The following is an 18,040-nucleotide window of genomic DNA, read 5'->3' as shown; positions in this document are numbered from 1 at the left end:
AGCATGGTTTATCCACCTAACCCGAACGTCTTTGGACGGAGGAAACCCACGCAGACACGGGGAGAACGTGCAGACTCTGCACAGACAGTGACCCAAGCCAGGAATCGAACCCGGGTCCCTGGCGCTGTGAGGCAGCGGTGCCAACCACTGTGCCACCGTGCCGCCCTCATCTCATCATTTCTCCTCATATCAATCCTAAATGATCGACCCCTTAGGGGGAAGGCAATGGCCTTGTGGTATTATCGCTAGACTATTAATCCATAAACTCAGCTAATGTTCTGGGGGACCCGGGTTCGAATCCCGCCACGGCAGATGGTGGAATTTGAATTCAGTAAAAAATATCTGGAATTTAGAATCTACTGATGAAACTATTGTTGGAAAAACACATCTGGTTCACTCATGTCCTTTAGGGAAGGAAATCTGCCGCCCTTACCTGGTCTGGCCTACATGTGACTCCAAAGCCACAGCAATGTGGTTGACTCTCAACTGCCTTCCAAGGGCAAGTAGGGATGGGCAATAAATGCTGGCCCAGCCAGCGACGCCCATGTCCCATGAATGAATTTTAAAAATGCACGGATTTCTCTCCCGTGTTTTAGACTGAGGGGAAACAGTCTCTCAGAATTGACCCAATCAAACACTCTCAGAACTTTCTGCGTTTCAGTAAGTTCGCGTTTCATTGGTTGAATTTCAGAGAATATAAGCCTCTTGTATTCAATCTCCCATTAAAGGACAATGTAAACTCAGTACTGACCCTCTGACAGTGCGGCACTCCCTCAGTACTGACCCTCTGACAGTGCGGCACTCCCTCAGTACTGACCCTCTGACAGTGCGGCACTCCCTCAGTACTGACCCTCTGACAGTGCGGCACTCCCTCAGTACTGACCCTCTGACAGTGCAAGCACTCCCTCAGTACTGACCCTCTGACAGTGCGGCACTCCCTCAGCACTGACCCTCTGACAGTGCAAGCACTCCCTCAGCACTGACCCTCTGACAGTGCAAGCACTCCCTCAGCACTGACCCTCTGACAGTGCGGCACTCCCTCAGTACTGACCCTCTGACAGTGCGGCACTCCCTCAGTACTGACCCTCTGACAGTGCGGCACTCCCTCAGCACTGACCCTCTGACAGTGCAGCACTCCCTCAGTACTGACCCTCTGACAGTGCAGCACTCCCTCAGTACTGACCCTCTGACAGTGCGACACTCCCTCAGCACTGACCCTCTGACAGTGCGGCACTCCCTCAGTACTGACCCTCTGACAGTGCAGCACTCCCTCAGCACTGACCCTCTGACAGTGCGACACTCCCTCAGCACTGACCCTCTGACAGTGCGGCACTCCCTCAATACTGACCCTCTGACAGTGTGACACCCCCTCAGTACTGACCCTCTGACAGTGCTACACTCCCTCAGTACTGACCCTCTGACACTGCGGCATTCCCTCAGCACTGACCCTCTGACAGTGCGGCACTCCCTCAGGTCGGACTCTCTGACAGTGCGGCACTCCCTCAGTACTGACCCTCTGACAGTGCGGCACTCCCTCAGCACTGACCCTCTGACAGTGCGGCACTCCCTCAGGTCTGACCCTCTGACAGTGCGGCACTCCCTCAGGTCTGACCCTCTGACAATGCGGTACTCCCTCAGGTCTGACCCTCTGACAGTGCGGCACTCCCTCAGCACTGACCCTCTGACAGTGCGGCACTCCCTCAGCACTGACCCTCTGACAGTGCGACACTCCCTCAGTACTGACCCTCTGACAGTGCGGCACTCCCTCAGTGCTGACCCTCTGACAGTGCGGCACTCCCTCAGCACTGACCCTCTGACAGTGCGGCACTCCCTCAGTACTGACCTTCTGACAGTGCGGCACTCCCTCAGTACTGACCTTCTGACAGTGCGGCACTCCCTCAGGACTGACCCTCTGACAGTGCGGCACTCCCTCAGTACTGACCTTCTGACAGTGCGGCACTCTCTCAGCACTGACCCTCTGACAGTGCGGCACTCCCTCAGTACTGACCCTCTGACAGTGTGGCACTCCCTCAGTACTGACCCTCCGACAGTGCGACACTCCCTCAGTACTGACCCTCTGACAGTGCGGCACTCCCTCCGTACTGACTCTCTGACAGAGCGGCACTCCCTCAGTACTGACCCTCTGACAGTGCGGCACTCCCTCAGCACTGACCCTCTGACAGTGCGACACTCCCTTAGTACTGACCCTCTGACAGTGCGACACTCCCTCAGCACTGGCCCTCTGACAGTGCGACACTCCCTCAGTACTGACCCTCTGACAGTGCGACACTCCCTCAGTACTGACCCTCTGACAGTGCAGCACTCCCTCAGTTCTGACCCTCTGACAGTGCGGCACTCCCTCAGTGCTGACCCTCTGACAGTGCGACACTCCCTCAGTACTGACCCTCTGACAGTGCAGCACTCCCTCAGTGCTGACCCTCTGACAGTGCGGCACTCCCTCAGTACTGACCCTCTGACAGTGTGGCACTCCCTCAGTACTGACCCTCCGACAGTGCGACACTCCCTCAGTACTGACCCTCTGACAGTGCGGCACTCCCTCCGTACTGACTCTCTGACAGAGCGGCACTCCCTCAGTACTGACCCTCTGACAGAGCGGCACTCCCTCAGTACTGACCCTCTGACAGTGCGGCACTCTCTCAGCACTGACCCTCTGACAGTGCGGCACTCCCTCAGTACTGACCCTCTGACAGTGTGGCACTCCCTCAGTACTGACCCTCCGACAGTGCGACACTCCCTCAGTACTGACCCTCTGACAGTGCGGCACTCCCTCCGTACTGACTCTCTGACAGAGCGGCACTCCCTCAGTACTGACCCTCTGACAGAGCGGCACTCCCTCAGTACTGACCCTCTGACAGTGCGGCACTCTCTCAGCACTGACCCTCTGACAGTGCGGCACTCCCTCAGTACTGACCCTCTGACAGTGTGGCACTCCCTCAGTACTGACCCTCCGACAGTGCGACACTCCCTCAGTACTGACCCTCTGACAGTGCGGCACTCCCTCCGTACTGACTCTCTGACAGAGCGGCACTCCCTCAGCACTGACCCTCTGACAGTGCGACACTCCCTGAGTACTGACCCTCTGACAGTGCGACACTCCCTCAGTACTGACCCTCTGACAGTGCAGCACTCCCTCAGTACTGACCCTCTGACAGTGCGACACTCTCTCAGTACTGACCCTCTGACAGTGCAGCACTCCCTCAGTACTGACCCTCTGACAGTGCGACACTCCCTCAGTACTGACCCTCTGACAGTGCGGCACTCCCTCAGTACTGACCCTCTGACAGTGCAGCACTCCCTCAGTACTGACCCTCTGACAGTGCGACACTCTCTCAGTACTGACTCTCTGACAGTACAGCACTCCCTCAGTACTGACCCTCTGACAGTGCGACACTCCCTCAGTACTGACCCTCTGACAGTGAGGGCAAACCACCACCTTTGCATCCGAACGGATAAGTTACGTTCGGATTAACATTGGCAATCGCCGATCTTTGGACTGCAACCAATTCTCGCATGAACTGCTGAATCCAATCTGAATGGCAGAACTGGCTTAACCAAACATATTATGCTTGAAAGCAGTCTTGTTTTGAAATGACACTGCTATCTTTGGATGAAAAACAGGCTGCGGTTCGGCACGGTTTAAGTTGCTGAGCTGTAAGTACTGACTGATTGGGTCTCATTTATGCTTGCATCAGGATTTTAATTTGACCTGATATGCTTGGATTGGGAATTCTCTGGGAGGGATTGGGAAGTGAGGTACTCCATCGGAATACTATGCTTGGATGGGGCAGGTGTTTTTCTTTTTGGGGGCCCGCTCCCCTACAGTATTTGGATTTTCCCGGGACATTTGGTAAAACTGTCAAACAAAGCCAGCCACCCTTCCTAACAGCACTGTGGGTGTACCTACACTACATGGACTGACTGATGTCAAATAACAATCCTGGAACTCCCTCCCTAACAGCACTGTGGGTGTACCTACACCACATGGACTGACTGATGTCCAATAACAATCCTGGAACTCCCTCCCTAACAGCACTGTGGGTGTATCTACACCACATGGACTGGCTGATGTCCAATAACAATCCTGGAACTCCCTCCCTAACAGCACTGTGGGTGTACCTACACCACATGGACTGACTGATGTCAAATAACAATCCTGGAACTCCCTCCCTCACAGCACTGTGGGTGTACCGACACCACATGGACTGACTGATGTCCAATAACAATCCTGGAACTCCCTCCCTAACAGCACTGTGGGTGTACCTACACCACATGGACTGACTGATGTCCAATAACAATCCTGGAACTCCCTCCCTAACAGCACTGTGGGTGTACCTACACCACATGGACTGACTGATGTCCAATAACAATCCTGGAACTCCCTCCCTAACAGCACTGTGGGTGTACCTACACCACATGGACTGACTGATGTCCAATAACAATCCTGGAACTCCCTCCCTAACAGCACTGTGGGTGTACCTACACCACATGGACTGACTGATGTCCAATAACAATCCTGGAACTCCCTCCCTCACAGCACTGTGGGTGTACCTACACCACATGGACTGACTGATGTCCAAAAACAATCCTGGAACTCTCTCCCTAACAGCACTGTGGGTGTACCTACACCACATGGACTGACTGATGTCCAATAACAATCCTGGAACTCCCTCCCTCACAGCACTGTGGTGCAGTGGGTTGTGTCCTTGATTCTGAGGCGGAAGATTCAGGTTCAAATCCCACTCCAGTCGAGTCGATCTTAGAATCCCTCCAGTTCAGAAAGAGGCCATTCTGCCCATCGAGACTGTACCGATCACAATTCCACCCAGGCCCTATTTCCGTAACCCTCCTTCACCTCGCTAATCCCCCGACATGAGAGTCAATTTAGCACGGCCAATCAACCTAACCAGCACGTCTTTCAGACTGTGGGAGGAAACCAGAGCACCCGGAGGAAACCCACGCAGACACGGGGAGAACGTGCAGACTCCACACAGACAGTGACCCAAGCCGGGAATTGAACCCACGTCCCTGGCGCTGTGAGGCAGCAGTGCTAACCACTGTGCCACTTTTGGATTTTGCAATATATTTTAAGCAGTTTTTAACCCTATTTTAAGAGTCTCCCTGATGCAATGTTGATCCTTGCGTAACTTGGCAATTATAAATGCTCCAGGATAGTGTATCCCTTGAGATGACATCTGCAAGTCTCCTGTAATGTTTATCCCAATGTTAAGTGTCTTCCGCATGCAACGTTGATCATTATGCAACTTGGCTCGTTCAAATGCTTTCAGAAAGCATATCAATTAAGATGAAGTAAAGTTTATTTATTCGTCACAAATAGGCTCACATTAACTCTGCAATGAAGTTCGTGTGAAAATCCTCTCGTCGCCACACTCCGGCGCCTGTTCGGGTCAATGCACCCTAACCAGCACGTCTTTGGAGTGTGGGAGGAAACCGGAGCACCCGGAGTAAACCCACGCAGACACGGGGAGAACGTGCAGACTCCACACAGACAGTGACCCGAGCCGGGAATCGAACCCGGGTCCCTGGCGCTGTGAGGCACGCTGTGCCACCGTGCCACCCATGAAATATGCAAGCTGATGTGAACTTGGTATGACAGAATCCGTGCAGCTTGAAATTCTGGAGCCATGTTCCACCACCACTGAAACATCGTGCTTTTCACTTGATTCTGAACTGAAGCTCTTTTTGAGACTTTGATGTTGGCATGGAAGAGTCACGCTGCAGATAAAATCCAAAACCTCCCCTCTCTCCATTTCCTCATCTCCCTCCTTTCCCCCTCCCCTCCTTTCTCCTTCCCTCTGATCTCCTCCCCGCCTTTCTCCTCCACTCCTTCCCCCCCTCTTCCTCTCCCTTCCCCTCCCTACCCCTCCTCATATCCCTCCCTCACCTCTTTGCTGAGCGACAATAGAATTGTTGTGTTAACGTACAGATATTTTGTTGACAGAGATATATATTTTGGAAGAAATTTGAAAAGACAGGGCAATGAAACATGTCAGGGCAGCTGCTGAAGTAAAGTCATAGAATCCCTACAGTGCAGAAGGAAGCCATTCGGCCCATCATGTCTGTACCGACCACAATCCCACCCAGGCCCTAAGGGGCAATTTAGCATGGCCAATCCACCTAATTCGCACATCTTTGGACACTAAGGGGCAATTTAGCATGGCCAATCCACCTAATTCGCACATCTTTGGACACGAAGGGGCAATTTAGCATGGCCAATCCACCTAACCTGCACATCTTTGGACACTGAGGGACAATTTAGCACGGCCAATCCACCTAACCTGCACATCTTTGGACACTAAGGGGCAATTTAGCATGGCCAATCCACCTAACCTACACATCTTTGGACACTAAGGGGCAATTTAGCATGGCGAATCCACCTAACCTACACATCTTTGGACACTAAGGGACAATTTAGCATGGCCAATCCACCTAACCTACACATCTTTGGACACTAAGGGACAATTTAGCCTGGCCAATCCACCTAACCTGCACATCTTTGGACACTAAGGGGCAATTTAGCATGGCCAATCCACCTAACCTACACATCTTTGGAGTGCGGGTAGGAGGAAACCGAAGCACCCAGAGGAATCCCACGCAGACACGGGGAGAACATGCAGATTTTGCACAGACAGTGACTCGAGGCCGGAATCAAACCCGGGTCCCTGGCGCTGCGAGGCAGCCGTGCTAACCACTGTGCCACCGTGCCATCCTAAGTCTGCATTGTATTATTATGTAACTTTTTAACATGTGTGGCATGCTTATAAGTGTTTGTGTGTTTTAATTTAGAATATGGTCAGAACTTCCTGAACCATGGTTTGGATACCTGCATGACATCGATCAAAGGAGAGTTCACGTTTTGGGCCATGGAAAATCTAGCTGTGTTTATCATCAGTAATCTTCTGCCTTGCTTGCTTCATTTATAATGCTCATATTTAACAGTTCTGTGTGTTTAAATAAAGAATTTATACAATTTCATATTTAAATGTTTGTTTTGATTCAATAAAGCATTCATGGAATTTTGTACTTTAATGGAAAATATTTATTGACAAAAATAATTTTATAAATACACAACTTTGATACCCTGTTAACATATAACTAAACTAAACCGGGCGGCACGGTGGCACAGTGGTTAGTGCCAGGGACCCGGGTTCGATTCCGGCCTGGGTGACTGTCTGTGCAGAGTCTGCACGTTCTCCCCGTGTCTGCGTGGGTTTCCTCCGGGTGCTCCGGCTTCCTCCCACAGTCCAAAGATGTGTGGGTTAGCTGGATTGGCCATGCTAAATTGTGCCTTAGTGTCTAAAGATGTGCAAGTTAGGTTGCTTGATTAGGTGGCACGGTGGCACAGTGGTTGGCACTGCTGCCCCACAGCGCCAGGGACCCGGATTCAATTCCTGGCTCGGGTCACTGTCTGTGTGGAGTTTGCACATTCTCCTCGTGTCTGCGTGGGTTTCCTCCGGGTGCTCCGGCTTCCTCCCACAGTCCAAAAATGTGCGGGTTAAGTTGATTGGCCACACAAAAATTGCCCCTTCGTGTCCTGAGATGCGTAGGTTAGAGGGATTAGCGGGTAAATATGTAGGGATATGGGGGTAGGGCCTGGGTGGGATTGTGGTCGGTGCAGACTTGATAGGCTGAATGGCCTCCTTCTGCACTGTAGGGTTTCTATGATTCTTCTATGATTCTATGATTGGCCATGGTAAATTGCCTCTTAGTGTCCAAAGATGTGCAGGGTTAGGTGGATTGGCCATGCTAAATTGCCCCTTAGTGTCCAAAGGTGTGCAGGTTAGTTAGATTGGCCATGCTAAATTGCCCCTTAGTGTCCAAAGATGTGCAGGTTAGGTGGATTGGCCATGCTAAATTGCCCCTTAGTGTTTAAAGATGTGCAGGTTAGGTGGATTGGCCATGCTAAATTGCCCCTTAGTGTCCAAAGATGTGCAGGTTAGGTGGATTGGCCATGCTAAATTGCCCCTTAGTGTTTAAAGATGTGCAGGTTAGGTGGATTGGCCATGCTAAATTGCCCCTTAGTGTTTAAAGATGTGCAGGTTAGGTGGATTGGCCATGCTAAATTGCCCCTTAGTGTCAGGGGAATTAACGGGGTAACCATGTGGGGTTACAGGGATAGGGCCTGGGTGGGATTGTTGTTGGTGCAGGTTTGATGGGCCGAATGGCCTCCTTCTGCACTGTCGGGATTCTCTGGGCAGGATTTTCTGGCCGCGTTCGCCCCGAAATTGGAAAATCCCGCCCGAGGTTAATGGACCTTTCCATGGTCTGCACCTCACCTGGTCCGATTCCCGTGACGGGCGAGACGGGAAAATTCACTCTGATGAAGCTTTGACTCTGAATAGTACTTTCACAAATTTGAACCAAACGAACCATTTGTTTGCATATTAAATAATACTCATTTTCAATCATTTAAATAAATTTTTAAAATGACAGCAGTGTTAACTACTTAAAAGAAATGGCTAAGAAAGTAAAATACAAATAAAAATGCTTTTCATAAGATCAGGGGTTCCCGTTTTCAATGCGAAACTGTTTGTTGGAACCTGGAACTCCAATGGGTGTTCCCAGGCTCGCCGTGTCATAAGGAGGCACGGTTAGCAATCTCTTGCAATGCCCTGGGGCCTGGTCGGATGGTTTGCTGACCATCCAAGGCTGCTGCACTCATCAGAAGTTTCGACAGAGCTACTCCAGAAACTCAAGTATGCAAATTTTGCATACATACATTTCCCACCGACAATTGGAATTTACGGGCCAATACTTTTCACTGTATCCCAATACATGTGTTACGATGCAGAGGTTAATCCCCTTTATCCCCTTTGGAAGGAGTAATGGAGGCATAGACTATTAGACCATAAGACCATAAGACATAGGAGCGGAAGTAAGGCCATTCGGCCCATCGAGTCCACTCCACCATTCAATCATGGTTGATTTCAACTCCATTTACCCGCTCTCTCCCCATAGCCCTTAATTCCTCGAGAAATCAAGAATTTATCAATTTCTGTCTTGAAGACGCTCAACGTCTCGGCCTCCACAGCCCTCTGTGGCAATGAATTCCACAGACCCACCACTCTCTGGCTGAAGAAATTTCTCCTCATCTCTGTTCTAAAGTGACTCCCTTTTATTCTAAGGCTGTGCCCCCGCGTCCTAGTCTCCCCTGTTAATGGAAACAACTTCCCTACGTCCATCCTATCTAAGCCGTTCATTATCTTGTAAGTTTCTATCAGATCTCCCCTCAACCTCCTAAACTCCAATGAATATAATCCCACGATCCTCAGACGTTCATCGTATGTCAGGCCTACCATTCCTGGGATCATCCGTGTGAATCTCCGCTGGACCCGCTCCAGTGCCAGTATGTCCTTCCTGAGGTGTGGGGCCCAAAATTGCTCACAGTACTCCAAATGGGGCCTAACCAGTGCTTTATAAAGCCTCAGAAGTACATCCCTGCTTTTGTATTCCAAGCCTCTTGAGATAAATGACAACATTACATTTGCTTTCTTAATTACGGACTCAACCTGCAAGTTTACCTTTAGAGAATCCTGGACTAGGACTCCCAAGTCCCTTTGCACTTTAGCATTATGAATTTTGTCACCGTTTAGAAAATAGTCCATGCCTCTATTCTTTTTTCCAAAGTGTACAACCTCGCACTTGCCCACGTTGAATTTCATCAGCCACTTCTTGGACCACTCTCCTAAACTGTCTAAATCTTTCTGCAGCCTCCCCACCTCCTCAATACTACCTGCCCCTCCACCTATCTTTGTATCATCGGCAAACTTGGCCAGAATGCTCCCAGTCCAGTTTCTAAATGGGAAAATGCTTAGGAAATCAGAAACACAAAGGGACTTGGGAGTCATTGTTCAAGATTCTCTTAAGGTTAACGTGTAGGTTCAGTCGGCAGTTAGGAAGGCAAATGCAATGTTAGCATTCATGTCGAGAGGGCTCGAATACAAGAGCAGGGATGTACTTCGGAGGCTGTATAAGGCTCTGGTCCGACCCCATTTGGAGTATTGTGAGCAGTTTTGGGCCCCAAATCTAAGGAAGGATGTGCTGGCCTTGGAAAGGGTCCAGAGGAGGTTCACAAGAATGATCCCTGGAATGAAGAGCTTGTCGTATGAGGAACGGTTGAGGACTCTGGGTCTGTACTCGTTGGAGTTTAGAAGAATGAGGGGGGATCTTATTGAAACTCACAGGATACTGCGAGGCCTGGATAGAGTGGACGTGGAGAGGATGTTTCTCCTAGTAGGAAAAACTAGAACCAGAGGGCACAACCTCAGGCTAAAGGGACGATCCTTTAAAATAGAGATGAGGAGGAATTTCTTCAGCCAGAGAGTGGTGAATCTGTGGAACTCTTTGCCGCAGAAGGCTGTGGAGGCCGGGTCATTGAGTGTCTTTAAGACAGAGATAGATAGGTTCTTGATTAATAAGGGGATCAGGGGTTATGGGGAAAAGGCAGGAGAATGGGGATGAGAAAAAAAATCAGCCATGATTGAATGGCGGAGCAGATTTGATGGGCCGAGTGGCCTAATTCTGCTCCTATGCCTTATGGTCTTATGGTCTACCCCGCCTTGTAATCTGGTAAAAGTGTTTGGGAAGGTGTTAACCGTTTTTCATTAACGTTTAGAGGGTCATTAACAGAAAGACTGACACTCACTTTAAGTAAATAATTAACAAGTTATATGTTTAACCAACTGGGAACTTTAACTAAACAAGTCACATATTATTAAAAGGAAGGTTCGACTGAAATGCTGTTCAAATAAATACAAGGTTCATTCAGTACCAAAACAGTAATAACAGAATTTTAGTCACACTCAAAAAATATATATGTACAGCCAGGGTTGATGGCTTTTGGAAGCTTTTGGAGTTGTTCTGGTGATTTCTCGGTCTGTAAGGTCTTTCTGACTTGATATCCTGCTGTTAGATAGATGGAGAATTCTCTTCAGAGATAGTTCTTCAGCTGGCAGGGTGGAGAACCGCTCTAGAGATGTCCTTCTGTTCTGGCTGGCTCTCAGTTGAACTGCTGGCAGATGGTTGAGTTCCTCCTTTTATAAATCAGACGACCTACCAACTTTCCTCCAACCGGATTGGTCGACTGTTGACAACAACAGCAAATTCAAATTTGATAGGTTCCTTTCAGCTGAATCTCGTCTTTAAACTAATAGGCTGTCAGAATGCAAAAACCTGCAGAGCCTGTTACCAAGGCAACCCTTATGTTTTGGTCTCTGCAACAAACATTGCAATTGGGGTACCCTGTGTGCCTCTGCATCTTAAACATCCCAGCATTGAGCACCAAACCAACTTTGCAAGGGACCACATTTCACAAACTTAACTGAACACATGTGACAATAATAAATCAAATCAAATATTAAGCTGACCTTTCTCTGCATCCCAACTATCATTGTAACACTATATTCTGCATCCTCTCATTTCCTTCTCCCCTATGTACTCTATGAATGGTATGCTTTGTCTGTATAGCGCGCAAGAAACAATACTTTTCACTGTATCCCAATACATGTGACAATAATAAATCAAATCAAGTCAAAATCATAATAATTCACCTGGTAAGTGTGAGAGAAGAGCATGTTGCATCATATCTTGTTGAGTTTATCCAGCCATTGGTTGCCCTTTGACCTATGACCTTCTGCCAAGCACCGTTGCTGTGTGAGGAAGTGAACGAGTCTGATTAGTAACATCTTGCTTCCTCCCATTTCCAAACAAGCCAGCGTGACATCTTCCAAATGTGCATGGGCACGACATGTAGGCTTCCGCTTTCCCCGGCACGCAGACAGTGCAGAGCAGGCTGGGAGTGCAAAGGTTTAACTCTTTGCTTGCTAATACTGAGTGGAGATTGATTCTTGGGAAAAAGCCAGAAAGTATCCACTAAGTCTAACCATTCCTGGAAGGGCCAGGATTCTTTCCCCAAAGTTATCCCTCAAACAACATCATTATTTTTATTCATTCATTCGTGGGACATGGGCGTCGCTGGCTGGGCCAGCATTTATTGCCCATCCCTAGTTGCCCGAGGGCAGTTGAGAGTCAACCACATTGCTGTGGCCCTCTGGAGTCACATGTAGGCCAGACCGGGTAAGGACGGCAGATTTCCTTCCCTAAAGGACGTTAGTGACCCAGATGGGTTTTTCCAACAATGGTTTCATCAGTAGATTCTTAAGGGAGAGTTGCAGATCCGTTTTTTGGGTAAGTTTTTACGCCCAATCTTGTGCACATAGTGCATGAAAAAATGGGCTAGACTGTTACTAGCTACTGGAGGCAGTGGGCGAGGCTAAATTCACCAGCCAGCCTGATCAGACAGCAGAGGGAGCTATTGCGCATGTGCAGACCTCTGTGGCTGCAAATGCACAATTCCAACAACAGAGGCCTGACAGAGAGAGAGATAGAGCTGTCAGGCCTCTGCTGCTGCAGCCAGCCTCAACCCAGCATCCCCGCCCCCCGACAATCACAGGGGCCCACGGCCAAGCACGAGCCCCACACCGCCCATCGATGGGCGGAGCGAGCCGGTAAAATCGCAGCCATAATGTCTCAAATCCTATCCTCAAGTCCCTAATGTTCGTTATTCTGAGAGAACACCTTCGATGCTGCAACTCTCCAGCCTCTACCCAGATAGTTCCTGGAAGAATTTTATATGTTTCAATGCGATCATTTCTCACTCTTCTAAATTCCAGGGAGTGTTGACCTGTTCCACTCAGTCTCTCCTCTCATCCCAGTGAACCTTCACTGCACTCCCTCTAAGGCATGTAGAGTGCACAAAGGCCAGGTTGGCAATATGATACTGTTAGGTAGTTTACCTTGCTCGATGCTTTGGAGTATGCTGCCTTCAGCCACGCTTGAGCCAGGTTCTGTCGATGCTCCGTGCAGCACTGGACTGGACCCGATGCACTGCTTCATTCAGCACCATCTCCCTGTCACCAGCCATCGATAAGGGCAGATCCTGCGCACAATGCCACTCTGCCAGGAGCCAGGCACTTTGTTTCATAACTCCTGTGGGCGCAAGAGATCCACACGTTCAAACTATCTGCACTTGGTCTTTTCACTCACCTCTTTCGGGCCCAGTTGTCGAACTCTGTGGGGATCCATCACTTCCTCACAGTGCACCGACCAGAAACTCAGCCAAACAAGGCTGCACTCTTTAGCCCCTCAGTGTCCAAAGATGTGCAGGTTAGGTGGATTGGCCATGCTAAATTGTCCCTTCGTGTCCAAAGATGTGCAGGTTAGGTGGATTGGCCATGCTAAATTGCCCCTTAGTGTCCAAAGATGTGAAGGTTACGCGGATTGGCCATGCTAAATTGCCCCTTAATGTCCAAAGATGTGCAGGTTAGGTGGATTGGCCATACTAAATTGCCCCTTAGTGTCCAAAGATGTGTAGGTTAGGTGGATTGGCCATGCTAAATTGTCCCTTCGTGTCCAAAGATGTGCAGGTTAGGTGGATTGGCCATGCTAAATTGCCCCTTAGTGTCCAAAGATGTGAAGGTTACGCGGATTGGCCATGCTAAATTGCCCCTTAATGTCCAAAGATGTGCAGGTTAGGTGGATTGGCCATACTAAATTGCCCCTTAGTGTCCAAAGATGTGTAGGTTAGGTGGATTGGCCATGCTAAATTGCCCCTTCGTGTCCAAAGATGTGCAGGTTAGGTGGATTGGCCATGCTAAATTGCCCCTTCGTGTCCAAAGATGTGCAGGTTAGGTGGATTGGCCATGCTAAATTGTCCCTTCGTGTCCAAAGATGTGTAGGTTAGGTGGATTGGCCATGTTAAATTGCCCCTTAGTGTTCAAAGATGTGCAGGTTAGGTGGATTGGCCATGCTAAATTGCCCCTTAGTGTCCAAAGATGTGTAGGTTAGGTGGATTGGCCATGCTAAATTGCCCCTTAGTGTCCAAAGATGTGTAGGTTAGGTGGATTGGCCATGCTAAATTGCCCCTTCGTGTCCAAAGATGTGCAGGTTAGGTGGATTGGCCATGCTAAATTGCCCCTTAGTGTCCAAAGATGTGTAGGTTAGGTGGATTGGCCATGCTAAATTGCCCCTCAGTGTCCAAAGATGTGCAGGTTAGGTGGATTGGCCATGCTAAATTGCCCCTCAGTGTCCAAAGATGTGCAGGTTAGGTGGATTGGCTAAGTGTAGGAGCTTGACACTGGACTGGGACCACCTAGACCAGGGCTGGCGGTCCCACCTCTGTGGCCTCACCACCACCAGCGTGCAAAGTTATCCCCATTTCATGTGGCATTGAGTTCTAGAGTTTTTCGAGGGGCCAGCCAGCAACAACTCTGAGTGGGGAGTGGGTTCAAGCCCCATGCCGGAGAACCATAGAATCCCTACAGTGCAGAAAGAGGCCATCCGGCCCATCGAATCTGTACTGACTCTCTGACAGAGCATCTTGCTCAGGCCTTAACCCCACATATTTATCCCACTAATCCTTCTAACCTGCACATCTTTGGACACAATGGGGCAATTTAGCATGGCCAATCCATCTAACCTGCACATCTTTGGACACTAAGGGACAATTTACCATGACCAATCCACCTAACCTACACATCTTTCGACACTAAGGGACAATTTAGCATGGCCAATCCACCTAACCTGCACATCTTTGGACACTAAGGGACAATTTAGCATGGCCAATCCACCTAACCTGCACATCTTTGGACACTATGGGGCAATTTAGCACGGCCAATCCACCTAACCTGCACATCTTTGGACACTAAGGGACAATTTAGCATGGCCAATCCACCTAACCTGCACATCTTTGGACACTAAGGGGCAATTTAGCGTGACCAATCCACCTAACCTACACATTTGGAACACTAAAGGGCAATTTAGCATGGCCAATCCATCTAACCTGCACATCTTTGGACACTAAAGGGCAATTTAGCATGGCCAATCCACCTAACCTGCACATCTTTGGACACTAAAGGGCAATTTAGCATGGCCAATCCACCTAACCTGCACATCTTTGGACACTAAGGGACAATTTAGCATGGCCAATCCATCTAAGCTGCACATCTTTGGACACTAAGGGACAATTTAGCATGGCCAATCCACCTAATCCACACATCTTTGGACACTAAGGGACAATTTAGCATGGCCAATCCACCTAACCTACACATCTTTGGACACTAAGGGGCAATTTAGCGTGACCAATCCACCTAACCTACACATCTTTGGACACTAAGGGGCAATTTAACATGGCCAGTCCACCTAACCTACACATTTGGAACACTAAGGGGCAATTTAGCATGGCCAATCCACCTAACCTGCACATCTTTGGACACTAAAGGGCAATTTAGCATGGCCAATCCACCTAACCCGCACATCTTTGGACACTAAGGAACAATTTAGCACGGCCAATCCACCTAACCCGCACATCTTTGGACACTGAGGGGCAACTTAGCATGGTCAATCCTCCTAACCTGCACATCTTTGGACACTAAGGGACAATTTACCATGGGAATCCATGCTAATTCTGCAGTGAGTTTTCGAAAGGGGAGAGAAATCCACCCTGGCACAAGCTAACACCCTTCCAAAAAAAAATGGTTCATAGCGCCTGACAATGCTTAGTCTGGAAGCAGTCTCTCTCAGTAACTCCCTGTCCTGCCCAACTCATAGAATTGCTTGTCATTGATTTCGACGCTGACATATTTTGGAGGCCATATGTCTGGATTGCTGTCTGCGACCATCTGTCTGTTCTGTGTTCTTCCTTGCTCACGCTGAAGCAGCATTTAAATCTCGAAGGCACTCTCTCCATCGATCTCAAAGCTGTTGCCAAACTATTTTTCCCGAAAGGAATGCTGAAAGGAGTTGAGCTGTTTTGAAATGTTAGGGAAATTTAAGATGACAAAGCCCAAACACCTCCAAATGCCTCGCATGCAGTGTATTATTTTACATCGTGAGTTTTGTGTCAACAAATAAAACATTTGTGAGCGTATTGAGTTTGTATTATTTATCTTGCGCTTAACTGCAAAACTGACAGATATTCCGAGGAAGCGCCAGCCTCTCCTTTAACATCTCCGCTCAGAGGCTGGAGCAAGCTTTCATGTTAACTGCTCAAATATACAACCGTGGCAACTGCACCTCAAAACCGAAACTCGCAGTGCGCTGCGTGCAAACGCAAAGGAATAAGGCACGGTGAGTGACGTCACGTTAGCGGGGAGAAACGAACTGAACTGGGCAGCCGAGTTCCAATTAATATTCATCAGTGTCTGAATTGTGAACCGGATTCGGAGCAAGTCACCAGCATCGTTCTCACCGCACTGCTTACTTTACACTGCTTCTCAGCAAGTGGACTGAATATTATCCAGTTACATCTCAGAGCTCAGAGACCCTCAGTGACCCCTCAGAGCTCAGTGACCCTCAGTGACCCTCAGAGCTCAGTGTCCTCAGAGCTCAGTGACCCTCAGAGCTCAGTGACCCTCAGTGACCCTCAGAGCTCAGTGACCCTCAGTGACCCTCAGAGCTCAGTGACCCTCAGAGCTCAGTGACCCTCAGTGACCCTCAGAGCTCAGTGACCCCTTAGTGACCCTCAGAGCTCAGTGACCCTCAGTGACTCTCAGAGCTCAGTGACTCTCAGTGACCCTCAGAGCTCAGTGACCCTCAGTGACCTCAGAGCTCCGTGACCCTCAGAGCTCAGTGACCCTCAGTGACCCTCAGTGACCCTCAGAGCTCAGTGACCCTCAGTGACTCTCAGAGCTCAGTGACCCTCAGAGCTCAGTGACCCTCAGTGACCCTCAGTGACTCTCAGAGCTCAGAGACTCTCAGTGACCCTCAGTGACTCTCAGAGCTCCGTGACCCTCAGAGCTCAGTGACCCTCAGTGACCCTCAGTGACTCTCAGAGCTCAGAGACTCTCAGTGACCCTCAGTGACTCTCAGAGCTCAGTGACTCTCAGTGACCCTCAGAGCTCAGTGACCCTCAGTGACCTCAGAGCTCCGTGACCCTCAGAGCTCAGTGACCCTCGGTGACCCTCAGTGACTCTCAGAGCTCAGAGACTCTCAGTGACCTTCAGAGCTCAGTGACCCTTCAGTGACCCTCAGAGCTCAGTGACCCTCAGTGACTCTCAGAGCTCAGTGACCTCAGAGCTCAGTGACCCTCAGTGACCCTCAGAGCTCAGTGACCCTCAGTGACCCTCAGAGCTCAGTGACCCTCAGTGACCCTCAGAGCTCAGTGACCCTCAGTGACCCTCAGAGCTCAGTGACCCTCAGAGCTCAGTGACCCTCAGTGGCTCTCAGAGCTCAGTGACCCTCAGTGACCCTCAGAGCTCAGTGACCCTCAGTGACCCTCAGAGCTCCGTGACCCTCAGAGCTCAGTGACCCTCAGAGCTCAGTGACCCTCAGTGACCCTCAGTGACCCTCAGTGACCCTCAGAGCTCAGTGACCCTCAGTGACCCTCAGAGCTCCGTGACCCTCAGAGCTCAGTGACCCTCAGTGACCCTCAGAGCTCCGTGACCCTCAGAGCTCAGTGACCCTCAGTGACCCTCAGTGACCCTCAGTGACTCTCAGAGCTCAGAGACTCTCAGTGACCCTCAGTGGCTCTCAGAGCTCAGTGACCCTCAGTGACCCTCAGAGCGCAGTGACCCTCAGAGCTCAGTGACCCTCAGTGACCCTCAGAGCTCAGTGACCCTCAGTGACCCTCAGAGCTCAGTGACCCCTGTGACCCTCAGAGATCAGTGACCCTCAGTGACCTCAGAGATCAGTGACCCTCAGTGACCTCAGAGCTCAATGACCCCTCAGTGACCTGTAGTGACCCTCAGTGACTCCTCAGAGCTCAGTGACCCTCAGTGACCCTCAGAGCTCAGTGACCCTCAGAGCTCAGTGACCCTCAGTGCCCTCAGAACTCAGTGACCCTCAGTGACCCTCAGAGCTCAGTGACCCTCAGTGACCCTCAGGGCTCAGTGACCTCAGAGCTCAGTGACCCTCAGTGACCCTCAAAGCTCAGTGACCCTCAGTGACCCTCAGAGCTCAGTGACCCTCAGTGACCCTCAGAGATCAGTGACCCTCAGTGACCTCA

The 18,040-nt window shown here is 50.0% G+C and overlaps 1 long non-coding RNA gene across 1 annotated transcript; it reads right to left on the bottom strand.

Annotated features, from left to right (window-relative positions):
* Positions 1-11,434: 11,434 nt before the first annotated feature.
* On the bottom strand, positions 11,435-12,938 carry LOC144481899 (uncharacterized). Its single transcript, XR_013495798.1, has 3 exons — positions 12,834-12,938; positions 11,589-11,687; positions 11,435-11,497 (listed from the first exon to the last, which is right to left on the bottom strand). It is a non-coding gene; the product is annotated as an uncharacterized LOC144481899 (long non-coding RNA).
* Positions 12,939-18,040: the final 5,102 nt, after the last annotated feature.

Source organism: Mustelus asterias, chromosome X, assembly GCF_964213995.1.
Source record: "Mustelus asterias chromosome X, sMusAst1.hap1.1, whole genome shotgun sequence".
Classification (NCBI taxonomy): domain Eukaryota; kingdom Metazoa; phylum Chordata; class Chondrichthyes; order Carcharhiniformes; family Triakidae; genus Mustelus; species Mustelus asterias.
The sequence above is the reverse complement of the archived record's forward strand: the minus strand, read 5'-3'. Positions and strand labels throughout refer to the sequence as shown.